This window comes from Trachemys scripta, chromosome 1, assembly GCF_013100865.1.
Source record: "Trachemys scripta elegans isolate TJP31775 chromosome 1, CAS_Tse_1.0, whole genome shotgun sequence".
NCBI classification, from domain to species: domain Eukaryota; kingdom Metazoa; phylum Chordata; order Testudines; family Emydidae; genus Trachemys; species Trachemys scripta.
The window spans coordinates 130,326,751-130,337,374 of NC_048298.1; the positions used below are offsets into that span (position 1 = coordinate 130,326,751).

The 10,624-nt window shown below is 40.2% G+C and overlaps 1 protein-coding gene across 1 annotated transcript in view; it reads left to right on the forward strand.

Moving 5' to 3' along the window:
• CCND2 (cyclin D2) overlaps positions 1 to 1,501 on the forward strand; it is a 63,700-nt gene extending 62,199 nt beyond the window's left edge. Inside the window, exon 5 of the mRNA XM_034785000.1 lies at positions 1 to 1,501. This exon is cut by the window's left edge and continues 4,597 nt beyond it. The gene's annotated coding sequence lies outside the window, so the exon portion shown is untranslated.
• Positions 1,502 to 10,624: the final 9,123 nt, after the last annotated feature.

The following is a 10,624-nucleotide window of genomic DNA, read 5'->3' on the forward strand; positions in this document are numbered from 1 at the left end:
ACACAGATTAGTTTCCAAAAAGGGATGTGGAGAAGCTACATAGGAGCTTTTGACCTGTCAGTAGATTAGGGATGAATTTAATTCCCCTCACTCCATGTGTGTGCCCTGCATATAGCACGATTATTCAGGCATTATGATGGGTGAATTTCACCCTAAAGAACCTGGTGGATTATAACTCAGAACCTTATCCTGCAAACACCTATGCATGTGAGAACTTCACCCTTATGAGTACTCCCATTGACAAAGGGATTACTGTAAAATTAGTCAGGTGTGTTGTTGAATCCAATCCTCGTATTACCATGTAAGGTTTGATTTTTTTGTTTGTACCTTAGTATACCTTTTAAAACTGTCTCTGAGCGTGATATAGTTAAATAATGTAGTTCTTTATTTTGTATAAAGCCAACACATAAAAAGTACAGTTGGAGCCCGCATGCACAATTTATTTCATAGGACCTACACTGTGTGCAGTCATTTTTAACAAATACATTTGATTCTGCAGTGGTGTAGTAAAAAATAAACAATTACTATGTGGTTAGAATCAAGAGGGCATTTACTATTATAATACACAGCACTCAAAGTATGTAAAATCTGGGTCCTAACAACTTGACAATATCACTTAAAATGAAAACTATTGTATGTTTTGCACAATTTTCATTTCAAACTGAGGACAAGAAAGACAAAATTGGTTGGTTTATTTTTTTGTCTGGCATCAAAAACTGCTATCTCAAAGCACCAGTGTGTGATTTTTTTCAAATATCATAATCCAGCCTTCTTCTCTACAACCCACTTTGAAAAAAGTGCCTTGCAGATTGTACCTTCCCAGATCTTGGATATAGTATTGCAAATATTTGTCTTTTTAGTGGAATATTTGGTTTATCTATCTATCTTAGGTACTTATATGGTCCCCATCACTATAGTATCTGAGTGCCTCACAATCTTTAATGTATACATGCTCCTAATACCCCGGTGTGGTAGGGAAGTGCTATTATCCCAACCTAATGCTGCTGGTCTTTGCTTGAATAATTGGACAGCTCAAAAGTTCCCAGCAACTCACCCGGCCACTGGATTTTTTCCACTATGTGTATTTCCATGTTATCATGTACCTCAGAAATCACTCTCAGTTGCACAGTATCTGTTCTCAAACTTTTTTTTTTTTTTTTGCTTTAATGAGTGTGATGCCATATCAAGTCAAAGTTATCCTCTCACAATGTGCTCTTTAAGAGGTGTGGATGTTTATATGGTCAGGGGATGCTAGAGAGTGCGGTAGTAGACATGATCAGTGTAAACAAAAAGTATTTAGAAAGTATGTGAGATTGTTTTTTGATGGATAAGATTCTGCTAAAGTGTAGTCTCGATTACCTTTTAAAAGGTCGTCTCTGTTCAGTGTTAAGTCATTTTTATTAATAACCTGTTGTTTTGACTAGTTTAAAGATGGTTTTAAGAAATGTGTTTTGGCGGGATTAGGTATGCTGTATGGACAATAAACTCACCTTGACCTGAACTGCCTGTCCTGTTTTTAGTCGTTCAGCATGAAAATCCTGTAAAAAGAGGTGCATTTCTAGAGCCCAGTACTCTTTTCATAAATTGTTCTCCACAGCAAAGCAACTTATGTAGGTAAGCTGTACATGTAAAATGCCTCCCCATATTTAACTGAGTGTCATGGTAAAATAGACCTACTTTAAAAGTTAACTTGTTGGTCAAGACTTACAGCCACACTCTGGTATGTTTCTCTCATGGAAAGCTCCTGTAGTATTTGACAGAGTTAAAACCAGTAAAAAAAAAAGTGGGTTTTAAGAGCTCTTTGGGGTCTACAGAAATTTTTCTAAAAATGTATGTAATTTATTGGAGAAAGAAATCCTTTCTGTATGTTTTCCAAACCAGCCTATAGAATTCTATCTATAGCAGTTTATTTAATTCTCTATTCATTTATATAGGATGTTTTTTAAAAACTACAAAAAAATTAAGTTCTATTAGACTTTTCCATAAGTGTTGTGCAAAACTTGGAAAAAAAAAAAAAGGCTTTGTGTTGGACAAAGACATGGAGAATTTGAGGAGAAATGGACTTCCATGCAACAAATCTCCTGTTTCAGACTTCGGGCAGGAGAAGTGACCACAACCTTCTGAGATTCCACCACTTCCTTCACACTCCCGTGCAGGTTTTAAGTTCATGGATACGTTCTGTAAGCTGACCATTCCTTCCCATTCACTTGCGTGGCGTGACCACAGTGCCCCTTCTCCCCCACTCCACAGTGCCGTATAAAGAGACACTGCAAAGACTTAGTGATCTCTGTGTGGCCTTTACACTGCCTATTCAGTAAAAACAGCAGGCCAAATTATCTGCTGGCATACCTTCATTGACTTCACTAGAGTTACACCTGCTAATGGCAGGAGTGAATTCGGCTCAGCATTTCAGGTCTTGGGTGCCCATAAGGAGGACCAAGATTCACTACTAAATGAGGAACCACTTCTGACGGGATCCCTGGGGTACAGCCTGGAACTGTAGGCCCCCTTAACTCTCTAACTTGGGCTATATCTCACAATGCTTTGCCAGTGACAAAACCCTTCCAGGCGCTGTTATCACTCAGCCACCAGCACATGCAGAGTCACACCCAACTAAATTGCATGAACTATACACAGGGAAACAAATCTCCCAAGCCCCCAGCCTTGCACCCCAGAAATATACCATCTTACACTGCTCAAGACCGTTTCTTGAACAGTGCAAGCTCATTCATTAGCTTGCCACTTTGTCAAATGAAAGTGGACATGCACCAGTCTTTGTAATCTGAGCAGATTTCCCAAGCACTTTAGACAAACTCACTGGTAAAGATAAAACATTAAATTAATTTTATTAACTACAGAAAGATAGATTTTAAGTGATTATAAGTGGTAGGCAGGTCAGAGGTAGTTACCTTAGGAAAATAAAAAGTAAACACGCATTCTAAATCCTAAACTTTTAGACTAAGCAAGAGCTGAATCAAACTTTTTTGACCCCACTGGATGTTGCAGGTATGTTACAGTTCTTAATACACAGGCAGAATTTCCTTCTCAGCCTGGGACCAGTCTCAGTTCAAAGTCTTTGTCTTCCCAGTGTCCTTGTTGCCTTCAGCATAGGTGGGGGAGGAGAAAGATGATCTCATGATGCCACTGCGCCTTATTTTATACTCTCAATCCATGTCCCTGGAAAGATCCATGTCCTGGTGGGTCTTGCTGAGTCACAGTGTGGAGCAATCCTCATTGTGTGGTGCACAACTGTCTCTTAGGCCTTATCTACACTATAAAGTTTTGTCTGCAAAAGTTATGCCACTTTAATTAAAGCACTTTAACTAAAACCACTGTTGCATGTCCACACTATGCTCCTCATGTCGGTGGAGCGCATCCATACTAGCAGCTCTTGCATTGACACAGCAGTGCACTGTGGGTAGCTATTCCACTATGCAACTGGCCTCAGGGTGCTTTGGGAAGGGTTTGCAATGCCTCATGGGGAATGTATAGTGTCACATGATGCAGGTTTCTCGAGCGTGGTGGTGGGGGATGGGGACGGGATAGCAGGCTGACCGACCTATCCTGAGACATCAGCCCCTAGCTCTGCTCTGCACAGCAGTCTCTCCCCCCATCCTGGTAGAAGCAATTTGCTCTACCTGCCTGCCTGGGTTTTGCCACCAAAAGTAGCTTTGTAGTGTGTATGCCTAGACTGTTTTGTCAGCAAAAGGCAGCTTTTGCCAACAAAGCTTTGTAGTATAGAAAAGGCCTTACTGAACTGTAGATCTCTTGTTTACAATTCCCCTGCTGGTCATGGATTTTTTTAACGCCTGCCTGGGTGTGGGTCACCTCCTTTGTTGTCACCGCAGAACTAGCAGTGGGGGACTTCCAAACTCACAACATATTGCAATAACCATATAGCAACATCTCATAACTTCATATTACACTAATGATATACACATTTTGACAGAACAATGAGTTTCAGCAGATCATGACCTTTTGTATGGTATCTTACATGGCATGCTTTGTTAGAAGTATCACAACTATATACGAGTGATGAATATGGGGGTTACAGGGTGCTACTTTGAGGTACAGTGTCACACCACTATAAAGAGATCTTTTGCAGGGTGGGCTCCAGGCACCAGCTCAAGGCACTCAGAATCACAGAAATGTAGGACTGGAAGGGATCACAGTAGGACATCTAGTCCAGTTTCCTGCACTCAAATAGGACTAAATATTATCTAGACCATCCCTGACAGATGTTTGTCTAACATGTTCTTAAACAACAGAAATTCCACAACCTCCCTATATAATTTGTTCTAGTGCTTACCTACCCTCACAAATAGGAAATTTTTCCTAATGTCTAACCTAAATTTCCCTTGCTGCAACTTAAGCCCATTATCACCCTCCTTTTTATAACAATCTTGTACTTACTTGAAGACTGTTATCATGTCCCCCACAGTCTTCTCTTTTATAGACTAAACAAACCGAATGTTTTCAATCTTTCCTCGTAGGTCACATTTTCTAGACCTATACTCATTTTTGTTGTTCTCCTCTAGACCTTCTCTAATTTGTCCACATCTTTCCTAAACTGTGGTGCCCAGAAATGGACACAGTACTCCACTTGAGGTCTTATCAGTGCTGAGATGACTGGAAGAATTACTTCTTGTGTCTAGTGTACAACACTCCTGCTAATACAACCCAGAATGACGTTTGCTTTTTTTTGCAACGGTGTTATATTGTTGACTCATATTTAGTTTGTGATCCACTGTAACCCCCAGATCCTTTTCTACCATACTTCTTCCTACGCAGTCATTTCCCATTTTGCATTTGTGCAATTGGTTATTCCTTCCTAAGTGCAGTACTTTGCATTTGTCTTATTGAACTTCATCCTTTTTATTTCAGACTGTTTCTCCAGTTTGTCAAGATCATTTGAATTCTCATTCTGTCCTCGAAAGCACTGCAACCCCTCCTAGCTTAGTGTCGTCTTTAAATTTTATAAGTGTACTCTCTATGTCATTATCCAAATCATTTATGAAGATATTGAGTAGAACTGGACCCAAGACAGATCCCTGTGGGACCCCACTCCATATGCCCTTCCATCTTGACTGAAGCATTGATTACTATTCTCTGAGTACGGTTTTCCAAGTAGTTGGATCCACTTTACAATGTGTTGGTCTAGGCTACATTTCCATAGTTTGCTTATGAGAAGGTCATGTGAGACACTACCAAAAGCCTTAGTAAAGGCATGATATAGCACATCTACTGCTCCCCGCATCCACAAGCTTGTTACCCTATCAAAGGATATTAGGTTGGTTCTTGACAAATCCATGTTAACTGTTACTTATAACCTTATTTTCTTCCAGGTGTTTACAGACTTGATTGATTATTTGCTTCATTCTTTCCAGGTACCAAAGTTAAGTTGACTGGTCTATAATTCCTTGAGTTGTCCTTATTCCCCTTTTTCTAGCTAGCTACTACACCCTTTTCCAGTCCTCTAGGATCTCTCCTGTCCTCCACAAGTTCTCAAAGATAATAGCTAAGAGCTCAGAGATCTCCTCAGCATGGTCCTTATGTATTCTAGGATGTATTTTGTCAGGCCCTGCCGACTTGAACACATCTAACTTGTCTAAGGCCTTGTCTACACTGCTTACTAATTAACAAAAAACACCCCCCTGAGCAATGCAAGTTTCAGTGCTCTAAAGTGGCAGTGTAGACAGTGCACCAGCGCTGGGAGCCGCAATCCCAGCGCTGATAACTACTCCCCTCGTGGGGGTGGCTTTTTTACAGCGCTGGGAGACCTCGCTTTCTCCACCTTCTGTAATAAAAAGTTGTCTCCAGTGGATTCCAAGAACTTGCTGGATAATCTGTGCCCTGCTGTATTATTTTCCCAACAGATGTCTGGGTAGTTGAAGTCCCCTATCACCATCAAGTCCTGTGCTTTGGATGATTTTGTTAGTTATTTAAAAAAACTTTCATCCATCTTTCTGGTTAGGTGGTCGATAATAGAACCGTACCATGACATCACCCTTGTTTTTTAACCCTTTTATCCTTACCCAGAGATTTTCAACAGGTCTGCTTTACACTTCTATCTCAACATCAGTGCAAGTGTATACATCTTGATATACTAGAAAACACTGCTCCCTTTTCCCCCTGCCTGTTCTTCCTCAACAAGCTGTATCCTTCTATACCAGCATTCCAGTCATGTGAATTATCCCACCAAGTCTCTGTGATGCCAATTATATCATAATTGTGATTATTCATTAGTATATCCAGTTCTTCCTGTTTATTCCCCAGACTGCTGGCATTAGTATACAAACATCTAAGATTTTCATTAGATTTAGCCTCCATATTCCCTCTTGTCTCTTTTTGTCCATGATGCGATTGCCTATGTTCCCCCCAGATTCTGATCCTTCATCCAGATCTACATGTTCTGGACTTATCTGTGGGCTTTTGTCTCCTGCCCCCATCCAGCCTATTTTAAAACCTGCCTCACTAGGTTAGTCAGTCTCTATCTGAAGATACTCTTTCCCTTCTTTCAGAGGTGGACCCCATCGCTGTTCAGCAGGCCTTCTCAGAACAGCATCCCATGGTTGATAGTATTTTTCTAAACGGAATAGAATTGTAATTCATATTGGTTCGTTTTAACACTGGTGGCTTTTTATAGGGAACAGGAAAACAATAACCTTCCAGTGTCATACAGATGATAGACTGAAGTTGAAAAAACAATGAGGAGTACTTGTGGCACCTTATAGACTAACAAATTTATTTGGGCATAAGCGTTCATGGGCTAAAACCCACTTCATTAGATTTTAGCCCACGAAAGCGTATGCCCAAATAATATTATTAGTCTATAAGGTGCCACAAGTACTCCTCGTTGTTTTTGCTGATACAGACTAACACGGCTACCACTCTGAAACCTGAAGTTGAAAAGATTCTGTGCATATTTCATTGTAAGCCACTAGGTGGTAGTAGTGTGACTCAGTACCAAGTTCAGATTGTGAGGAAGAGAAAAGAGAAAAAACCTAAATCCACCGTAGTAGTAAATATTGTAATTGTAATGTGTGGAAAAGTGACACACCAAGCTGTGACGCCTTGGGGTTTAACCCATACCAGCAAGGGGTTGTGTCACCGCCTGCCCTGCAACTCTGGGTGCCTTCAATGCTATGCTGCTCTGGCTCACAGCCTGGACACCAACACCCAACCTTACAAGCATGCAGGTATCATCACCCTGACTTCCACTGCCCAGTTACTTTTTACAGAGGGACTCCAACACCCTCCCAGTCCTGAATTTCCCCAGAACTGTCTGCCAGTGTGACAATCTGCTGGGGTTCCCAGAACTGTGAATTACTTTGTTCTTCCTTGCAACCTCAGCAAGCAATTGTTTTTGCTACTGCTAAACTGTGTGACAACTCCCTGACACACCAGCTTGTCTGCCTTGCCAGCCAACTCTTCCGGGCTCTACCAGGCCAAACCTTGCTTGCAGGTAACAAATAGTGAACCCAAATTCACAAGTTCCCAAGAGGCACCCCTGCAGCGTCCAGCCCTCTTCAGGAGCACTCACAGAAGTTAGTAATTTAATTGCTCTGATAGAGAGACAATACAGCTAATTAATTTAACGGGGGGTTGACAAACTCTTATTTCAATCACAGCATTGAATTAGTTTGTAGTAAAAGTAAAACAAGTTTATTAAACAAAAAGTCATAGTTTTAAGTGATAACAAGTATAGGGAATAAAGACAGAAAGGGTTAAAGCCACACACACAGAAAAGTAAAAATACATTTCTAAAACTAAAGCCTAATTTTAGCAAGCTACAATCTTTGCCTAGGCAGGTTTCTCACCTATATTCAGTTCCAAGAGATTTCTACCCCCCTTAGTTGAAGAACCATTCTGTGATTTCAAGCGCTCTGATCCCTTGAATCCCTCAAGTGATGGACAACTATGGGGTTCTCTTCCATTGTTTTTATAGTCCAGTAAACCTCTGAAATGTATACCTTGAAAAGTACGCCCAGACAAAGCATCTCTCTCCTGCTGGAGTGGAGACCCCATGCTGTCTTCTCCACTGCTGGTTAGCTTGATATCTTTGTTTATCTTATATGTAAATTTACTTTCATTGTCTCCGTCTAATGACCAGGCTGGTCAGACAAGCAAATACCCATTCCTTTGTCTAGGGCAGACTACGCTTATTCTTTGCTTGCCAAACACATTTTAAGAATATAATTCAAGCAAATACTTATAACTCTTTGTACACACCCTGTAGATAAATCTCACAAGAAAACTACTGATCAGTGAGTAGTTAGCTTTCAATGATCCAGGCCAGCTTTTGGGTATATCATGATAACAGTGTTATGTGTAGTGAGTTTGTCCGGCCTGACAAGAGTTGCTGACACAGAGTAGCGAACTACCAATGGGTTTCTGTGTCAGACAAGCTAATAAGGAAAGTTGTTGAGTTTTTTTTAACATATGATACTAAATCAAAACTAATTAAAAAATTAGAAGGTGTCCCTCATTTACTTAGAATATTTTTTCAAGCTCTTAATATGTAGATGGCCTTTGTTCCCACACTTTCATAAAATCCTTGGGGAAATACTGCCCTTCACTTCTAAGCATAAACCGTTCCCATCTAAATAAAGAATAAGAAAAAAGAATAATTTCCATTACTAAATTAATCACAGACATTATAAAAGACTTCCAAAATCTCATGATCCAGCCATTGAGGAAAATGAAGGACTGTTCCCTATCATAATTTCCAATGCTCTGTTCAGTTAACAGTGGTTTTAAATAGCAGTGGGGTTTCAACTACCTTCCTACATGTCTAATAGATTTCACAGTTACAAAATGTTTCAGATATTTGTCTTAAATATAATTTTCTCAGTTTCATCCCATTAGTCTTAATTAAAGCTCCCTGGATCACCTTCATTACCCTAAACAATTTCCCCCCTTCCTTGTTTTATACACCCTTCAAATACATATCAGCTGTTATCATATTCTACCCCATAGTTGTCATTTGGCTAAAATCCCATATTTAGTTTACTCAAAAGTCAATTATTCCAGCCCTTTTGTAATTTTTGTTGGCATTGCTTTCTCTGCTCAGATGAATGTTTTATGCTGTAGGAATTATTTTGGGGGAGTCCTATAGTCTGTGCAATATAGAAGGTCAAACTAGATGATCACAGTGTTCCCTTTTGGCCTTAGAATCTATGAATCTATACATGCAATCAGCATTTATTTTGTCTCTTTGCTTTGCATTGTTTTTTTTTTTTTTTTTTTTTTGTGGTTCATTAATAAAAGGAGATGGCCTGACAAATATTGGAGAAAAAATCCCTCTGTTTATCCACAGAACAGGTTCAGCATAGGCAACAACAGTGCAAGCTTCAATGTACGCTGTCCTCCCACCTATGTGCCTCAACTGGGACCCAAAGAGACAACCTCTAGGCAAGAAAATAGAGTTTGTGGTTTATTTAGCTCTTGTCCTTGGCTGCTAGTTTGTTTGTCATCTTTACTACAAATAACTGACCTGGCCTTGCAAGCTTCAGTGTCTGGAGCGTCCATTGACATTCATGGGAACTGTGCAGATAGAGGTATGCACCCTTTGCTTCATTTGATGGTCATTTTGCCTTCTATGCCCCACTCCTCCTCTCTTCTGTTTCACAAAAATAATAATAGTTACTGAGCAAAGGTGGCCCAAAGAGTTCTACAAATTGGCCAGTAACCTACCACACCTTCAGTACAGAGAAGACAGCCCCCAAAGGCAATGGATGCCAAAACATAATATCCCATCTAGATCCAAGCATCCAAGCTGCATTGAATAATAACATCTATATTCTCCAAAGGCCTATTGAAGAGGAGAGTGGCAACAATCTGCCCCATTTTATGGACAATAGGCACAGCCTTTGGGCTTCTGTCACACAATGCTAATGTGACACCATTGGTTAGTTCTTTGTAATTTCTGTTCACTTTCACTTGAATACAATTTGCCTATCACAGCTATTGCCCTGGCCAAGCCCCGCACCCCCCCTCCCCCCCCCACGTTTCCAGTGTCACTTCTGAGCATAATGTTGTTGACGCACAATTTTATCACGAGTCTTATGTAATTTGGCATATTTATGAAAGACCCATGTCCTGAAGTGGTCTGATTACATGAAAAAAGCAGTGGACAAATAAAAAGAAATCAGAATTTATTATTTTTAAACTCTTAATTTTTGAGCCAATCTCATAATTTCTGGATTCTGATTTATATTTTTGAATGCTAAGGATAGACAATCAATCTTAAGCATGTAATTATTTTACGCACACCCTAAGCTAAATATTCAGAAGGTAAAGATCTCTTGCAGTCTCAAAAACATACTTGTATGTCTCATAACTAAGGCATCAATGATGGTGCGATGACCCATGATGCAGCTATGGTCAACTTCAGACTATGTCACATATCCTTGACGAGTGCCCACTGACTTATTTCAATGGCAGGCTACCAGCTCTCCACCTGACTGATGCCATCAAATGGCTGAGCACTCTGTGTATACGCTAATATATACGCCTGAGAAATGGTCACTTGGGAAAGCGGCGTGTGCAACTGTGCTCCTAGGCACCTGCTTGTGACTGTCTTGAGTTTTCACACATGCAACAACTTTGTCCATGAGCCAAG